This window comes from Papio anubis, chromosome 10 (assembly GCF_008728515.1).
Source record: "Papio anubis isolate 15944 chromosome 10, Panubis1.0, whole genome shotgun sequence".
NCBI classification, from domain to species: Eukaryota; Metazoa; Chordata; class Mammalia; order Primates; family Cercopithecidae; genus Papio; species Papio anubis.
This window is the reverse complement of record NC_044985.1, coordinates 29,740,940-29,758,317: the sequence shown is the minus strand read 5'-3', so window position 1 is coordinate 29,758,317 and position 17,378 is coordinate 29,740,940. Positions and strand designations below refer to the sequence as shown.

At 35.2% G+C, this 17,378-nt stretch overlaps 1 long non-coding RNA gene across 1 annotated transcript; it reads right to left on the bottom strand.

The window, feature by feature from the left end:
• Window positions 1-954: 954 nt before the first annotated feature.
• LOC110740861 lies at window positions 955-17,053 on the bottom strand. The gene is made up of 6 exons (XR_002516069.2): window positions 16,508-17,053; window positions 15,974-16,032; window positions 12,120-12,161; window positions 11,144-11,217; window positions 7,349-7,428; window positions 955-1,323 (listed from the first exon to the last, which is right to left on the bottom strand). It is a non-coding gene; the product is annotated as an uncharacterized LOC110740861 (long non-coding RNA).
• Between the last annotated feature and the right edge of the window lie 325 nt (window positions 17,054-17,378).

Genomic DNA, 17,378 nt, shown 5'->3' with positions numbered 1-17,378 from the left:
AAGAGATCAGATTTGAATGGGACAAATGAAAATACTGACATGTTTCTTTCTTTCTTTCCTGTAATCTAAATGTTGGTTTGCCATGCAAATCATTCACTCCTTGATTTATGTTTGAAGGGTTCTGGTTATCTTTAGATCTCAAAATACATACATACACTTGCACACACACATACTCACATCATCTTGCTTCTTGAAATCTTTGTCAAGTTTCTTATTTCAGTTTAACTTTGCTGTCCACAGGCAAGAAGAGAAGTTCTGCACAGCATTTTGCAAATAGCAAGCATGACACTGGAGTTGAAATTCAGACCATGCAATGAACTGGCCTATAAAGATGAGGTCAGTGACAAATAGTAACACCTGACAAAAAGTATTATTCTGATTACAGTTAATGGAATGTGTTTCCTCATTCAGAGTGTCCAGAGCCTATAAACACTGCCTTACAATTTTAAACGGCTAAGAAAGAGAAATCCATCAAGTCCAAATGATGCACTGATAACCATGAATATGTAACGTATGGATAATCTATTGGTGGTAGTTTCTGGAAGAGTCAGAGATCAAGTAGGGTACATATTGGTAGTATAAACACCACATGAATTACTGCGAACTAACACACTCATAAAATCAGTCTCAAGAATATTAGTGAATTTAAAGGCAATTTAGAGTAGTAAGCTGTTAGCTTTGAACTGAATCTTAGTATACAAGATTGGATTTCCATACTCCCCAACCTTTTTTTTTTTTTTTTTTGACTCAGACAACTAGTGATTTCAGAATCAAATATCAAAAGGCTTTTGTAATACCAAATGTCTTCCTCTCAAAGTTATTTTTTTCTTTTGTCTTTAGGTATTAGTTATTCTGTAGAATAATGAACAAGATATCCTTAAACTTTTCTTTAGTACAAAATTTCAAGCAAAAAGTTTAAATGTATCATTATTTTTCAACAAGGACAAACTCCCATTAACAATACATATGCAATCATACTTTATTTCAATAAACAGGATTGAGATTATAAAGAAATATAGCAAATGTTGCATGACCTAATGACTCCTATAATTCTAAAATGTTTAGAATATAATAGAACATACAAATATCTTATTGGTATGTAATGATAATGTATGGCTTGTCTGACTGAAAAATAACAAACTTTCCAAAAGTAAGATTGGATCAGGATTCGACTCACTTCACCCCAAAGAAATGGAAAAGCCCCAGAATATCACATAATTTAGTAGAAATTCCAGGGCTCATGAAACACAGCTGTCATTCCCCTTTACTTGCAACGGTATTGGTCATTCTTCAGGCTGCTACACGCATATCTGTTGGCCGTTTCTGTAAAAAAATTATCATGTAGAAATTAAAAATCTTATTTGTAATCCAGAAACCCCAGCAATGGTACTCCCTCATTGTTCCTCTGTGTTACTAACACTTATAGAAAATCTCTCGAATACACTAAATTGCACATAGAGAATAAGAATTTCTAGTTAGGCCAGTGCAGTGGCTCATGCCTGTAATCCCAGCACTTTGGGAGGCCAAGGCGGGTGGATCACCTGAGGTTGGGAGTTCGAGACCAGCCTGACCAACATGGAAAAACTTCATCTCTACTAAAAATGCAAACTTAGCCGGACGCAGTGGCACATGCCTGTAATCCCAGCTATTTCGGAGGTTGAGGCAGGAAAAACGCTTAAACCCAGGAGGCAGATGTTGTGTTGAGCTGAGATGGTGCCACTGCACTCCAACCTGGGCAACAAGAGTGAAACTCCGTCTACAAAAAAAAACCAAAACGTTTTCTAGTTAATCAAATAGCTATTGTATTCATTCATTTGTTCGTTCATTCTCTTTTATAGAATTATGTTAAATATTGGTCATATATAAGGGAGTTTGTTTGTTTGTTTGTTTATTTGAGACAGAGTCTTGCCCTGTCGCCCAGACTGGAGTGCAATGGCATGATCTCTGCTCTGCAACCTCCGCCTCCTGGGTTCAAATGATTCTCCTGCCTCAGCTCCTTGAGTAACTGGGATTACACCACCACGCCCAACCAATTTGTGTATTTTTAGTAGAGATTGGGTTTCACCATGTTGGCCAGGCTGATTTCGAACTCCTGACCTCCTGATCCACCCGCCTCTGCCTTCCAAAGTGCTGAGATTACAGATATGAGTCACAGCAGTGGCCAAGGTAGTTTATTTTATGTGCTGTTTGTTCACTGCTCCCAAACATCTCAGAATGCAGTAGAAGGTGTTTCATTCATTTATTCATTCATTTATCCATTCAGTCTATATTCTGAACCCTACCATATTCCAAGCACCGTTATAAATATAGAGAAAGAGACATGAAGAAAATTGTCAGGGTCCCTACTTTCAAAGAGCTTACATGCTCACCATGGAGGGAGTAAAAATAAAATGTCAACAAATAAAACAAATTGGATGTCAGATTGATAGGAATCAAGAAGGAAAAGAGAACAGAGTGAGATGATAAAAGTGATTGTGGTGCTGTTTCAGATAAGGTGGTCTGAGAGGGCCATTTAGAGAGGATGTTTAAGGAGACATCTGAACAACGTATTAGGCAAGAGTTTCAAAGCATAGAGCAAAACAAGTGCCAGGGCCTGAGGAGGGAGTGAACTTGGCGTATTTCTGGAAGAGCAAGTAGACTAGTGTGGCTGAAGAGGATTGAGGGTAAGTGGGGAGATTATAAAGAACCAAGGTAGGAAGGACATGCTAAAGATTTGGGGACTTTATTCAAAGTGAGATTGGAGGCTATAAGCTGGTATCATATCTTAATTCCATAGCTATTTAAAAATAAATTAATATGGAGATTGAAAAGATGAATGGCAGAAGCTCTGACTTCACTGAGAGAGCAGAGGTGTTGGCAGCGACTTGGAGAGGGACAGGAACTTTGTAACCAAAAGATAACTATGGACACATTGGAGTGGTGGTAAATACAAAATCTTTATAATCCAGGAGTCATTACATATACTTCCTGAGATGGTTAACAGTATATAATAATACAACCTATACATGCATCCTGACTCTGGATTATTACTAGTTATGACATAACTTGACACAGATAATCAAACTTCAAAATGCAGTTAGATCACTTGGTTGGGAAGGAAAAAGAAAACTAGGTCCAAGGCAGACTTGATAGGAAAAATATGTCAAGAAAGAAAAAAAAAAAAAGAAAGTCAAAAGGACTTGGCAGAGGATAGAAAAGTGGGGAAGCTAGTTACTATGTCAGATTTTTAGCTCAATACCTGCCTTTTCCAGGAATGGTTTTCTGCTTTCCCTCTCTGAATTGTTGTCTCAAAATAACTCCTTTGTTTTTTCAGAAGGATGGAAATTATTCTCTCTCTGGTTAACATTTGTTTTGTAGATGTTCATATTTATTTGCCATTCTACAGTAGCCTGCCTACTTTAACAAGTACTTTCCAATTACTCTATTATTTCTCAGAGTCACATTTTGCCTCTAATTAGTTTTTATTTTGTAAATGCCTCCCATTACTCATTGATTTCTTGAGCTTTCTGGTTTATCCTTTGTGAAGGAAAGAGAAAAGATTATATATATATATTTTCCAGATTAATTCTACTCAGCTGAACTTGTCAGTGATGAGTGTAACTGTGTTTTAAAGCAGAACTCCAAGTCTTCAGACATGTCAACGAATCAACTAGTTACTCAAGATATGACTACCAAACTATTAGATACACTGGTTATAGTCCTCCTGGTAAAATATTTCAAAAACACTCAACTGAGAGGTCAATTGTTATGGTTGTGCAAATCCGAAGGCGAGTTCTTGGGTGAAATAGACATAGATAGTCTCCACATCTCACTCTACGATACCTTCTGTCTAGAAATATTGTTTCTTATTTTTTTCTTTCACGCAAATTTGAGTTCAAAAGAGCCTAATGACTGTCGCTTTCTCCTTTATCTGTGTTATCATTCACAGCTTTGTAATGCAATCTGAATGTAAACCCAATTGACCCTAGTAAAAGTGAAGTCATGGAACCAGTGCATCTATAGAGTATAAAAAAGCAACAGGTTTCTAACGACAAAGGCAAGGGAAATTTCTCTCCCTTGGGTCAATTTCAGCGAAATGGGTGAGCACAGCACATTCCCTTCCATTTGAAGAAAGATAGGGCAAAGCAGAGAAGACCAAGAGGTGATTTTGCACTTTTTTGACTAGATGGCTACAAATTGAATGTGAATTATAATCTCAGTACAGGAAACTCAATGATTCTTTTTTTATCTTGCAGCTTTGGAAAGTGGAGACATATTCTGAAGACGGAAGAATAAAAAAGTAACAAAAAAAATTGGTTTTCAAACTGGACTGTTCTTGTTTATACATATCTATAAATACTGTGATTAATTACAAGCTGTAAGGAAAGGAGAAAGAAAATAATTGCGTTCTTACTTTGTACTGTGCTCATTATATAGACAATTTCATTTTATCTTTACAAATTCCTCCATATTAATCTCTATTTTGAGATGTAATAAAAAAGAAAACTGAGGCTTGGCAAGGTAATCAGCTGAGTTTTGAACTACATGGCTCTAAAGACCAAGTCTCGTTCACTAGGCCACTGAACATGGGGCTTTGTACAATGTGAGCTCCCGGTCCCAAGTGGGTCTAAGGTAAGACTGTATTTTTAATAAGCTTTACAGATGATTCCTCTAACCAATCAGATGCTTAAAGCAAACAAAAAGCCCAGTGGTGAAGACAATGCATCCAGCACACCATGCAATTAGTAAGTTACTTTCCTGAATTGTCAGAAATATGGCTTCAACTTTTCAGGGCCAAGACAGTGCATGAATATGAAATTGCAAATGGAAAAATACAAATGAGAGTATCTTGTGATGGTGACACAGGGCTATACAGGAATGTACCTTAGAAGGTCAGAGCACACACAATAGACGTTGAAGTTTCCAAATGAAAATAACTCCTTGACTAAGAGAGAAAAAGACAAAGAAAAGAAAGTGAGGAGATGAACAGTAGTGAAAGACATTGAATTCTTCTACCTTCATTCTAGTGTGAGTGACTCCTAAAAGATGGGAAATGAAGGGATCCCTATGACACCAAACCACAGAAATGGAGCTGAAACTTTCATGGAAAAGAGACATCAATTAGCCTTGGGTGTGGCTGACTTTTAATGTATTTAGCATAGTTCCTGAGAGTACTGGGATGCTGAGCATAGAAGCAAATGGAGCTCCGAGGCCATCATGCCCATTCAAGTAAATAAATAAAGCTAAAGGGGTTGGAAGAGTGGTGAATAGACTATGCATACTAAGCTAGGGAAGCTTGACTGTTCCTTTGCCATCGTACCTCAAGGATGGTTGCATAATAATTTTTTTATCTAAATTTTTTTAGACCTCTGGAGAGAGGATACTTTTGCTGTGTTTCTATTACCGGAAAGGGGTCTCGATCTAGACCCCAAGAGAGGGTTCTTGGATCTCACACAATAAAGAATTTGAGGTGAATCCATAAAGTGAAAGCAAGTTTATTTAAAAGGTAAAGGAATAGGCCAGGCACGGTGGCTCATGCCTGTAATCCCAGCACTTTGAGAGGCTGAGGCAGGTGGATCGCGAGGTCAGGAGATCAAGACTATCCTGGCTAATATGGTGAAATCCCGTTTCTGTTAAAAATACAAAAAATTAACTGGGCGTGGTGGCATGCGCTGTGGTCCCAGCTACTTGGGAGGGTGAGGCAGGAGAATCGCTTGAAACTGGGAGGCAGAGGTTGCAGTGAGCCAAGATTGCAGCACTGCACTCCAGCCTGGGCGACAGAGCAAGACTTTGTCTCAAAAAATAAATAAATAAATAAAAGAAAGTAAAGGAATAAAAGAATAAAAGAATGGCTATTCCATAGGTAGAGCAGGAGGGCTGCTGGTTGTTCATTTTTTATGGTTATTTCTTGATTATATGCTAAACAAGGGGTGTATTATTCATGAGTTTTCCAGGAAATGGGTGGGCAATTCCTGGAAGTGAAGGTTTCTCCCCTTTTAAGACAATATATGGTAACTTCCTGATGTTGCTATGGCATCTGTAAACTGTCATGACACTGGTAAGAGTGTCACTTAGCATGCTAATGCATTATAATAAGCATATAATGAGTAGTGAGCACAACCAGAGGTCACTCTCCTTGCCATCTTGGTTTTGGTAAGTTTTGACCAGCTTCTTTACTGCAACCTGTTTTATCAGCAAGGTCTTTATGACCTGTATCTTCTGCCAACCTCCTATCTCATTCTGTGACTTAGAATGCCTAACTTACTGAGAATGCAGCCCAGCTGGTCTCAGCCTTATTTTACCCACCCCCTACTCAAGATGGAGTTACTCTGGTTCAAACACTTCTGACATTTCTGTTACTTCTGGGAATATTCAGAAAAGGGAAGAATCTCAGCCCTGTCTTTACAATATCCCACTTACCTTTTTAATAAACTGCCCTTCAGTTTCTCTCTTTCTCTCTCTCTGTCTATTTTTCTCGAGACAGGGTCTCACTCTGTCACCCAGGCTGGAGTCAGTGGCATGACTATGACTCACTGCAGCCTTGACCTCCCAGGCTCAAGTGATCCTCCCTTCTCAGCCTCCTGAGGAGTAGCTGGGACTACAAGTGCATGCCACCATGCCCAACTAAATTTATTATTTATTATTTTATTATTTTTTGTATGGATAAAGTCTTGCTATGCTGCCCAGGTTGGTGTCAAACTCCTTGGCTCAAGCAATTCTCCCACCTCAGTCTCCCAGAGTGTTGTAATTATAGGTGTGAGCCACTGCTCCTGGCCCATCAGTTTCTCTTAAGGCACAGAGGACATCCCCACAGAATCTGATTGTAGAGGCTTCCATATCTCCAGGTCAATTGGGCAGGAGCAGACAGGGACAGATAACACTAAAGACATGGCCATGAAAACATCTATGACAGTAGTTCCTAACCTTGCCTATAATTACAATCTCCCGGGATTTTTTAAATTATTATTATTTGCTAGTACTCAAGCAACACCCCAGACTAATTAATTCAAAATCTTTGAGGGTAGCCCCCAAGCATCAGTACTTTTTAAAGCTCCCAAAATAATTCTAATAAGCAGCTAGTATTGAAAACCATCAGTGAGAGACTTGGTGTGTTTCTCTCAGAATTTGAATATTTTATCCCATAATGCAGAAAATGGAACTTAATGAAAATTATACCTGTAAAGACATATTAAGTAGTTAAGTGTGTATTTGCTTTGAAGACCAGAATGTATGCATATACATCATTATCTTACTTCAAAATCAAAATGTATTTCCAGTGTCACAATTCAAAAATGTTAAAAGATCTTCCACGTTATCTAAAAAGAAATGCATTAACATTCAAGAACTTAACTGATTATATGCATCTGACCTTGGTTCCTGGGCAAGCCGTGACCTTGATTGGTCCTGCAATATCATCCATTACAAAGGTAGCTATTATGCAACTGGTACCTAAATATAAAGCATCTCCTATTAAGGTGATACAGTATAATGTAATGTAAAATCAAAATAATAATAAATTTAAAAATGTTTTCAGTACTGTTATTTGAGTTCCAAATCCCAGATCAACCATTGCCCTAATTTCATAATGTCACAAGGGGAGATATATTTTCTACTGTGATATTTAAAGCACCTGGTCCATTGGAAAACTAAAATTTTATCTTTCCCTCCTCTTCTTCTTTCCCCTCTTGTTTGGTTTGGTGTTTAAGATGAATGACTATTGTGAGGGGGCTGGTAAAAACAAAATGTAGAATTAATAGATTCAATCCTGTCCCACAGAAACCAGCTCATTAGGTACTTCAGGCTCCTTGATGTTCAAATTTGTTATCCTCAATGTAAGGGAAGTATTAAATTTAGAACATTGAGGTTTTTTGGCATGACATACATTGCAGTGAAAAGAAACCTGGATTAGGGGCCATAAGATAGAGTAAGTAAATTCAGCTTGAGAATTAACAAATTACACTATTTTGTGCAAATCACTTAACCAACCTCTCTGAGGTTACTTCTTTCATCTGTCAACTACAGGACTTGGACAGCACTAAAGAGCTTAGTCCCTTATAACTTGAACTTCTTATGGCATATTTAGATCTGTGACCTGTGGGAATAATTGCGTTTTGAGGAATGATGATAATTCATTTAATTTGTTATAAATCAAATGTGGGGTAAATAAACAAGTTATATGGAGTTCCCAGAAAAGACTGAGGAAAAAAACAAACAAACAAAAAAAACAAAAAAAACAACCACACTTCTTTCCTGTAACTATATTTCTTATAATTGCAGGTTACACAGACTTACATATTGTTTCAGCCTAACACTGATTCAGAACACCCAAGTTATACTAAATATGTAAGATTTATAAAATGACATTACAAGTACATATAAATAAAATTCTGGTGTGTATTTTTGGACACAATACTGTCACTGCAAACAAATAAAAAGGAAAAAGGAAAAAAGATGGATCCAAAGTCAAGTAAAACTTCAAATACCACAAGCTGCATAAATCAAAGCTTAAAATCTGACTAGTAACAGCAGGACCAGATCCATGTGTATAAACTGACGGAGGTGTGGTTTCCAAAGCCACTCAATCCGCTTGTATACACAATGCTTGAATTTATTGAGTTTTGCTGCAGTGACCATTTGCTTCTATGGCTCAAGTTTTGTTTTCTTGAGGGTTTCCCAATCTGTCTCTTTTTTGAGAAAACCACGTGAGATTTGTTCTTTTTATCTAAGCCATTTGCATTCCTCTTAGCGTTTCTCCTTTTAAGGTAAAATGAATGTTAATGGAAGTTAGTGCCAATGATATTTGGCATATTCTGATTTTAAGGAATGAGATTCTTTCCATCTAGCTCTTGTGGGATAGTGATTGCTACATATTTGAAAGACAGAATAATCAGGCTTAAAGGCTCATTGAAAGGTCATTTAAACCATATCCCTGACTACATACACCTGGTCTCTGAGACACAGAAGTGAGCTTCATAAGGTTGTCTCCCACTTATTTCATTGATCAGAATGAGTCATTTTAATAGGATGTTACTATCTACTTATTCATGACACCTAAGACGTGGTCACAAATGCTGAACCACAGAGAAGGATAGGCCTTGGTTGGAGGCAAACAGCAAACACACTCTCCATTGATGTGTGTCATCTTGACTTCTATTGTACACATGGGATTTATACGGACAAACCATGCCCATTTTCTGATACACATATTTTTCTCAGAGATAACCTGTGCACCTTGTGAATGTAAAGCTGATGGTGCACATCACTTGGTTGTTCAGAAGAATCAGCTTCATATACTCTGTTTAGGCTTCAGGTCACAGTCCTTGGAAGGGCCGCTACTGGCAGCTATCAGATAAAAATGACTATCTTTCCTGCACAGTACTTTAAAGAACATACGCTGAAATATTTGATTGATTTTTTTCTATGTTTCAGGCTATCCTTGTGAGGATTCTGCTATGTTGGGCCTATTAGAACCCAGAAGCAAAAATAGTGCTGATTTTTATACATACTTTCCACCCAGATCTATAAGCAGAAAATCAAAGGTGGTGGATTCTTTTTTCCCTCATAATCTAATCCAACCCTTATCCAAACACTTGCCTCAGAAGGGATCATAAAACCTCTAAATAAATAGCATATATGATAAAATCATATATGAAAAAATGTAGTCTTATAGCCTGTCGTTTATCAGACATCTTATTTGCATGATAAGAACAGCCATTAACACAAGAAAAAAATCAAACTCTGGGCATCACAGATAAAAGTCAACTGGTTTAGCTCTCATTCATATTTCAGAAATTTACTCAAATACTTTCGTACACATGGTTGTAGCCAAGAGTTGAAAAAATATGAGTACATGTACATTTATATAAGTACTTATTTCAATTTATTTATAAAAATATATCCCTACATTTATCTATATATATTTATGTAAACTTATATAAATTTTGTGTGTGTGTGTGTGTGTATGAATGAATGAAGAGATAAGAACAATCTAATGATATTAAGACATTGTGTCAACTCTAATGGTGAGGAACTTTTAACTATTGATGCTGTTTTGTCTGAGGTCAAAGGAGTCTGGCACTGAGCAGTTTTTTGTTTGTTTGTATTTTTGTTTTTGTTTTTTTATTTTTATTTTTATTTTTATTTTAACTCGAACCTTTTCCTCTCCATGTGATTCTGTTTCTTATATATTTTCACACCTAACAATCTCTTATTCATCAAGACTTGGTGAAATTGTCACTTCTTTCACACAAGGGTTTGATGTTTACATTTAATAAGAATAAGACTTTCTTCCTAAAAACTTCTATCAAACTTTACCTATCTTCTTTTTATATTACCTGCTGCTTTTGGTTTTTGATTTTATTTTTGCCCATATGTTTAGTTGTATAAAAATCTCCTTGAAAAAATACTGCTACTACTAATAATCCTTACTTCATTGCATTCTTTGTATTTTATACGATGCTTGGCATAATCCCTTGAATAATGTAGATACTTAATACATAGTTTAGAAGATGTGAAAAGAGGTATAACACTTTTATATTGTGTTGCAGTGGGAAAGGACTTTTCTTGCACTTTTTGACATTCTATTTCCAGTCTAAAAGAGGAAAACTATTTTTTTTCTTAGGTTTTGTACCGCGCTTTAACCACAGGTTCTAAAATTAAATTAAAATCTATCTCCTTTCGAATTGAGAACCACCAAGCTTTATTCCCTGTCTTCCTCAGAGTCCTGAGCTACTTTGAAAGTTGCCTGAGATTCTATGGGATTTGCAAAGGCAGCAGAATCCTCCTGCAGAACAGCACAGGTATTTTTAAGAAATAAATCTATAGCCGTCAGCACTAGGTCAGGTATCAGACAACTGTCAACAAGGGCCAATTGGTGAAATAATAACTAGGATTTCCACTTAGTTAACACTAAAACAAACAAACAAAACCCCACCCTGCAGTACCCAGAATACATATCCAGTTAAAAGCACCAGTGGCTGCCTTTGTTCCTCACAGAAATTTTCTCCATGATTAATAACGTCAGCCAGGCTCACTGAGTGTGTTGCCGTCAGACTCTTGAAAACAAAGGTTTATTTTATTTTTGTGACAATTTAGGTTAAAGAAATACAACATTAACAGAGATCCACCCCATTAAAGTATAAGAAATGTTAGCTATAACACATACTCATCTCAGCCACTTGAGATTTTGGTCCTGACTGGTGATAATCCTCACTTGAATTTTTGCTGAAATCCCTGTTACTTAGAAATGGTTAGGATATGTCAAAGAGAATAAATAAAAATATAATATGATAAAAAAAAAAGATACATTTGACTAAACAAAAATTTTGGAAATTTTCAACTCATAAAAAATGTTACAACCCAAATGATATATTGGGATGAAATAATTGCTTTATATGTAATTGCCAGACTCATATAGCCGTTTTATATAAAGAGCTACTACAGACCAACAAAAAAATTAATTTGCATAATATCAATAGGAATTCACTGAAAAATATTACGAACAGACAAGGCACAGGTGAAAAGTAACTCGTCTCAGTAATAAACAAATAAATTGAACATTTTTAAAAACTGTTATTCTAACAAACTTCAGATTAACAATATTTTAAAGTTTGAAAACATCCAGAGTTGATGTAATTGTAGTTGCTTTCATAAACTGTCACTTGGAGAACAAGTGATTACAACTCTTTTGGAGAGAAACTTGACAATAAATCCAAAATTGAATCTCTACATATGCTTTGACCCAGCATTGCTTCTTCCAGGAATTTATTCTGTAAAAATGCCTCCACAATATATGTACGTATATAAAAGTGTATTGCATTTTTATGTGCTATATTACCAATTTTTAAATACCCATGTCCATCAATGAGGCTGATTAAAGTAATTCATCATATAGATATGATATATGAATATATGTAGATATATTAATTTCTTAAGCTTATCTTAAGAAATAAGTCAGATATATTGAATACATTGCTATGTGAAGAAAAGTGTATTGAAGAACAATATGAAAAGTATAATCTCATTTCACATAAAAATTAGAAAATTGTTAATGTATACAGAAAAAATAAAAATTGAAGGAATATGCATACACTTGTTGACAAAGGGTCTTTTCATGAGGTAGAATTATGGAAGATGTTTACCTTTTAGAGTATATTTCTCTGCATTGGATTATTTGTTTTATTCTGAAAACAAAATAAGCATTTGTTCAAAGTATTTAAATAAAATCTATCTAACAAAGCACCATGACAGTACATTTGGTCCAAATTATCAGGAAAATCTCCTTGAGAACCAACTTAACATGGATTTTAAGGAATATCAGCAGTTTGATTCATACTTTTCAGGTCATTAATCTATTGTAAAATACTGAGCATTACTATTAGGGATTAACAGAATGCTTACTCTTACAAATTTTAACACTTAATAATTCATTTTTTGAAATCAATATAGTGTTGTTAAAATATTGTCCTATAAAATTATTAAAGATAATTTTTCATACTGAGTGTAGAATGAACCTAGAAATGTGCTATGGCCCATGACAAAAATGTCATATCTACAGAAAACAGTTTAAAATAATTGTAAGAAAAAAAAAAGACTCAAGAAAATGCCAGCGTTGCTCTTTTTTCAAATCTTTCATAATGGTTACTCTTTTCTTTGCATTACTACATTTTAATTCCATTTTGGTCTAAATATTAAAAAAATAGAAATTTAAACCTAGGTGCTTTTAAAAAGTCAAATATAACTTTTGTTTCACTTTTCCTAAAATTGCATTGCCATGAGTAACCAATAAATCAGCTGTTGACTTTTAAGTGAGCAGAGGTTATAATTGTTCTTCAGTAAGCATTGATTTATTTTGTAATTAATATCCTCTTTGGAATTTGCCTGTGAATAACACGTCAGTCTACCTTTTTATTTTTGCCAAGCATTAAATATAATAAAATATGTTTTGACTGGTCTTTTGCCTCAAAGAGATTTTTTAAGCTTAGAAAATACATTTAAAATATATGTAAAATGCAACATAATACTCAGACTTTAATATTATTTCTAAAAGTAACAGAAATAATTTGATATTTTAATGGCAATAGATACACCCAACATTACAATGCTTTTACAGTCCATGGTGGGGGAATTAAAAAAAAAAAATACTTGCATATATTTAATTACGTGCCACCATGTTATAATTAGTGATTCTCATTTAGTAAACACTGTTCTTGAGACAGTACAAATATAAAGTGGAACACAATCTCTCTTGGGTAGCATCAACTTTTACTCAATCATTAAACGATGAGAAATATTGGGTTGTTTTTGTTAAGGATTAAGAAAATGCTTTTTGAAGCAGATAAACATTTGTCCCTGCTGGAAGCTCCTTCAGCAGTAATGCATCACTATGCCTGACCAGCCCTAGAAACCTTGGAAAGACAAAATATGTACATGTTCGTTGTTAGGCATATGTGATATGTTTTGCTTTGTCACCTGGCAACCAAAAGATTTTTGAACTTTGCCAAAATCCAAACTTTCGAGACTCTTAAGCTGCTTAATTTTTATATTCATAAAACACAATCCATAGTATATTTCTGTTTGGAGAGCTAATTGTATAAGACTTCTTGAGTTGTGATAGATTTTGCTAAAAGATGTTTAACCTCATAGTTTAACATGTCAACTTCAATTCAGATCAGATTCCATGTTATTTATTTAGACCTGCATGAATGACAAATACTAAAAGTCACATATATTTCATGTCTTTATCATGTCTTGAAGGAGCCGTGAAAAATGAGCAGAGAATCAGAAGTTCAGTGTTCTAATCTTGCTTGGCTCTGTTGTTCAAACTAGTCTTGAGACTTCAGAAAGTAATGCAATACCTTTGATTCCATTTTCTTCATTGATAAATTAAGGAAATGCACTTAAAAATTTCAAAGAGTTGTAAAAAATATTTGAGGTGTATATTTTCTTTTTAAATGAGAGGAATATCAACGATGTTCATTCTAGAGACACATGGGTATACAGGTCTTTCATTCTTATTCATTATTTGTCAATCTTTGACCCACATTCCATCTTAAAACCCACCAGCATGCTCTGATATATACCAAGTACTTCTAGAATATAAATTCCACTGAACTTTTACAAAGTATTTCTATATTCATGCTTACTGATCACCATCAGAGATATTCAGTTATTTTTATTTTCTTCTATTTTAAAAAATGTGGAAACTCTTTCCCCTTGTTCCATTTGCAGTATGTTCCTGGGACAGATCATGGTACTTTCAATTTAACTTGGTTACCTGGATTTTCACAACCAAAGGACCATCCTGGAAGTCTGAACTAAACTGAGGAATCAATTGTAATTGGCAAAGGTTCCGTAAGTACTATCTTGATAACATCCTCAAATAATACCTCATACCATGAAGGATAGTTTTACTATTTTAAAGTCCAATTTAGTAGTGCTACATCACTGACTGTGATGTTCAAATATTTGTCACTGGAGACAATCAGCCCATGGCAAAATAGACACCAGAACACTACATAATTTGTGTTTGTTCAGAGAAAAGACTATTCAGATTTTTATTATCCTAATGATTAAAAAATTGCTCTCGGTGCTTGTTCCAGTAAGAGAAAAAAATGTTCTTAAACGCTAAAACAATAGTAGCTTCTTTGGTGAGTGATGTGCCACTTAGTAATAATGCAGTGCATTTTGAACAGATCTGTAGTTTTTCAAAGACAAACATCAAATAGGAAGAAAAAGGTTATGTCACCTTCACCCTCACAGTACTGTCATTTATATGCTATCAGCTCATTAAATTCACATTAGGATACTCCATGGGACTTGAGTTGCTATTAGTGCACCTAAAATGGCATAACAAAATCTCAGTTCACTTTAAGAGAGATGGCATTGCGACATTTTGTATTTCATCACTGAATTATTACAGTCTCAGATGCATTCTGCTGTGATGGTAATGGAAGGAGGAGTACAAGAGAGGAAAGCTGTCCATTTGTTGTTCCCCAGGGAGAGAAAAAGCAAAGTTTGATCAAAAAAAAAATCTAAGGAAGTGAAAGTAAAGCATTAACAATTTAACCCCTATATCTAGGCTGAAAATACGCAAGTAAAGGCAAATGTTACATTTTGAGATAGACTTTATAGGACTTGTTTATTTACTTCAGTAAAATGACTATATTGACTACTCAGGAGCTTGTTTGCTTAGTTGTTTTATGTCCACAGGTGGATGACCATCTGGACTTCATATTACCTTTCAGAAGTACTCACTGGTAGCAAACCACTGTCCTTTTCTATTATATTTTTAGCAGTTATATCCTTATGAAAAAAATTTGGGTAGCCTCTCAAAGGTGAATAATTCCATGACAAATGTGAATATTGATAGCTATCTCCATGATCACAGAACCTTTCCATCATGATGAACAAAAGATTATTATCTCCTATTCTGAACAACCTGCAGCTATACAAGATTTCATGAAATAATTTTAGCACATTTAACAATGATCAAATAGTACATTTGTCAAAAAATAGAGACACCAATGGAAAAAGCTTGAAATAGCAATGGCTTGCACAGCATACAAGAATTAGTGTTGTTCTCAAAACCAGTAAACTTATGAGAATTTTGATGTATATTCTATCAGCAGAATTAAGAGAAGTATATGGCTGACATAATACGCTTTTACATATAAATAGAGAAATAAATGTGTGTTTATTAAGAGATGAAATTGTATAATAACATAAGCATGACCTCTTCTAATGATTGCTTCTCAGTGATAGAATCAGAATTTGAATAGAAGAAACAAGATTAAAGTCTTCATCCCACATCTTGAATGTTTGGACATACTAAACACAATATTTCATAATTGGGAGTTTATATTACATGTGGAACATATTTAAAATTAAATTACAGTTGTTCAGAATATTTAGACTTCAGGACTATTGCTTTCATTTGTATCATTTCTTACATAAAGTAAAAAAAAAATGTATCAAATATGTGAAATATAAATACCTGCTGCTTCTGAGTATACTTTGTTTGTAGCTACAGCTCTGTTGCTGGGTTATTGGCAGCTGTAATATAAAAAAATTGAAGAGATTGAACTAGACAATCATTAGATTTCCTACAATTCTCTACATCCGTGTCTTAACAGGAGATAGCAGAGTGTTGGAAAAAGAGACCCAGTAAGAGTCTAGGCTGTTGGTCTCCACCCAGACCAGAATTAAGAAACCTAAATTAGTGAGTAATTTACTCTAGGCCTTAGTTCTCCCTTCTACAATGTAAGGCAAAATACTTTCGGACCACTAAAGTATCTTGAGATCTAAACCTCTCTGGTTTTGTGTTCTCTAACCCTTTCTCATTTCTTTCACAATTTTACCATGTAATATTGGACAAAGTCCTAAAGCATATAGAGTACCCATTTTTATTAATCAGGGTTCTTCAGAGAAACAGAACAGGAGACAGAGAGAGAGAGAGAGAGAGAGAGAGAGAGAGAGATATTTATTATGAGAAATTGGTTTTTGTGATTATAGAGGTTATAAGTCTCACAATCTGCTCCCTGCAAGGTGGAGAACCAGGAAAGCCAGTTGTATGATTCAGTTGGAATTGGAATGTCTGAGAACCAGGGGACTTGATGGTGTAAATTCCACTTTGAGGGCTGGAGAAGATGAGATGAGATATCCCAGCTCAACCAGTGAGTCAGGAAAAAAGAATCAAGTTCCTCCTTCCACTTTTTAATTCCACTGAGGTCCTGAATTGATTGGATGATGGCCACCCACATTGGGGAGGGCAATCTGTTGTAATGAGTCCACAAATTCAAATGTTAATCTTATCCAGAAACACTCTCCCAGACACACCCAGAAATAATGTTTAATCTGGATACACCATGATGAATCAAGTTCATACATAAAATTAACCATCACAACATGATTATGCTTAACCTACCAACCTACTCCCAGGAGTATAGAAAATGTTACTAAATATGATACCCAATGAGTGTTACAACTAAGTCAACCACCAACAGTTGCAGGAAGTCAGGGACCCTGAATGGAGGGACCGGCTGAAGCCATGGCAGAAGAACATAAATTGTGAAGGCTTCACGGACATTTATTAGTTCCCCAAATTAATACTTTTATAATTTCTTATGCCTGTCTTTACTGCAGTCTCTGAACATAAATTGTGAAGATTTCATGGACACTTATCACTTTCCCAATCAATACCCTTGTGATTTCCTATGCCTGTCTTTACTTTAATCTCTTAATCCCGTCATCTTCGTAAATTGAGGAGGATGTATGTCTCCTCAGAATCCTGTGATGATTGCGTTAACTGCACAAATTGTTTGTAGAGCATGTGTGTTTGAACAATATGAAATCTGGGCACCTTGAAAAAAGAACAGGATAACAGCAATCTTCAGGGAACA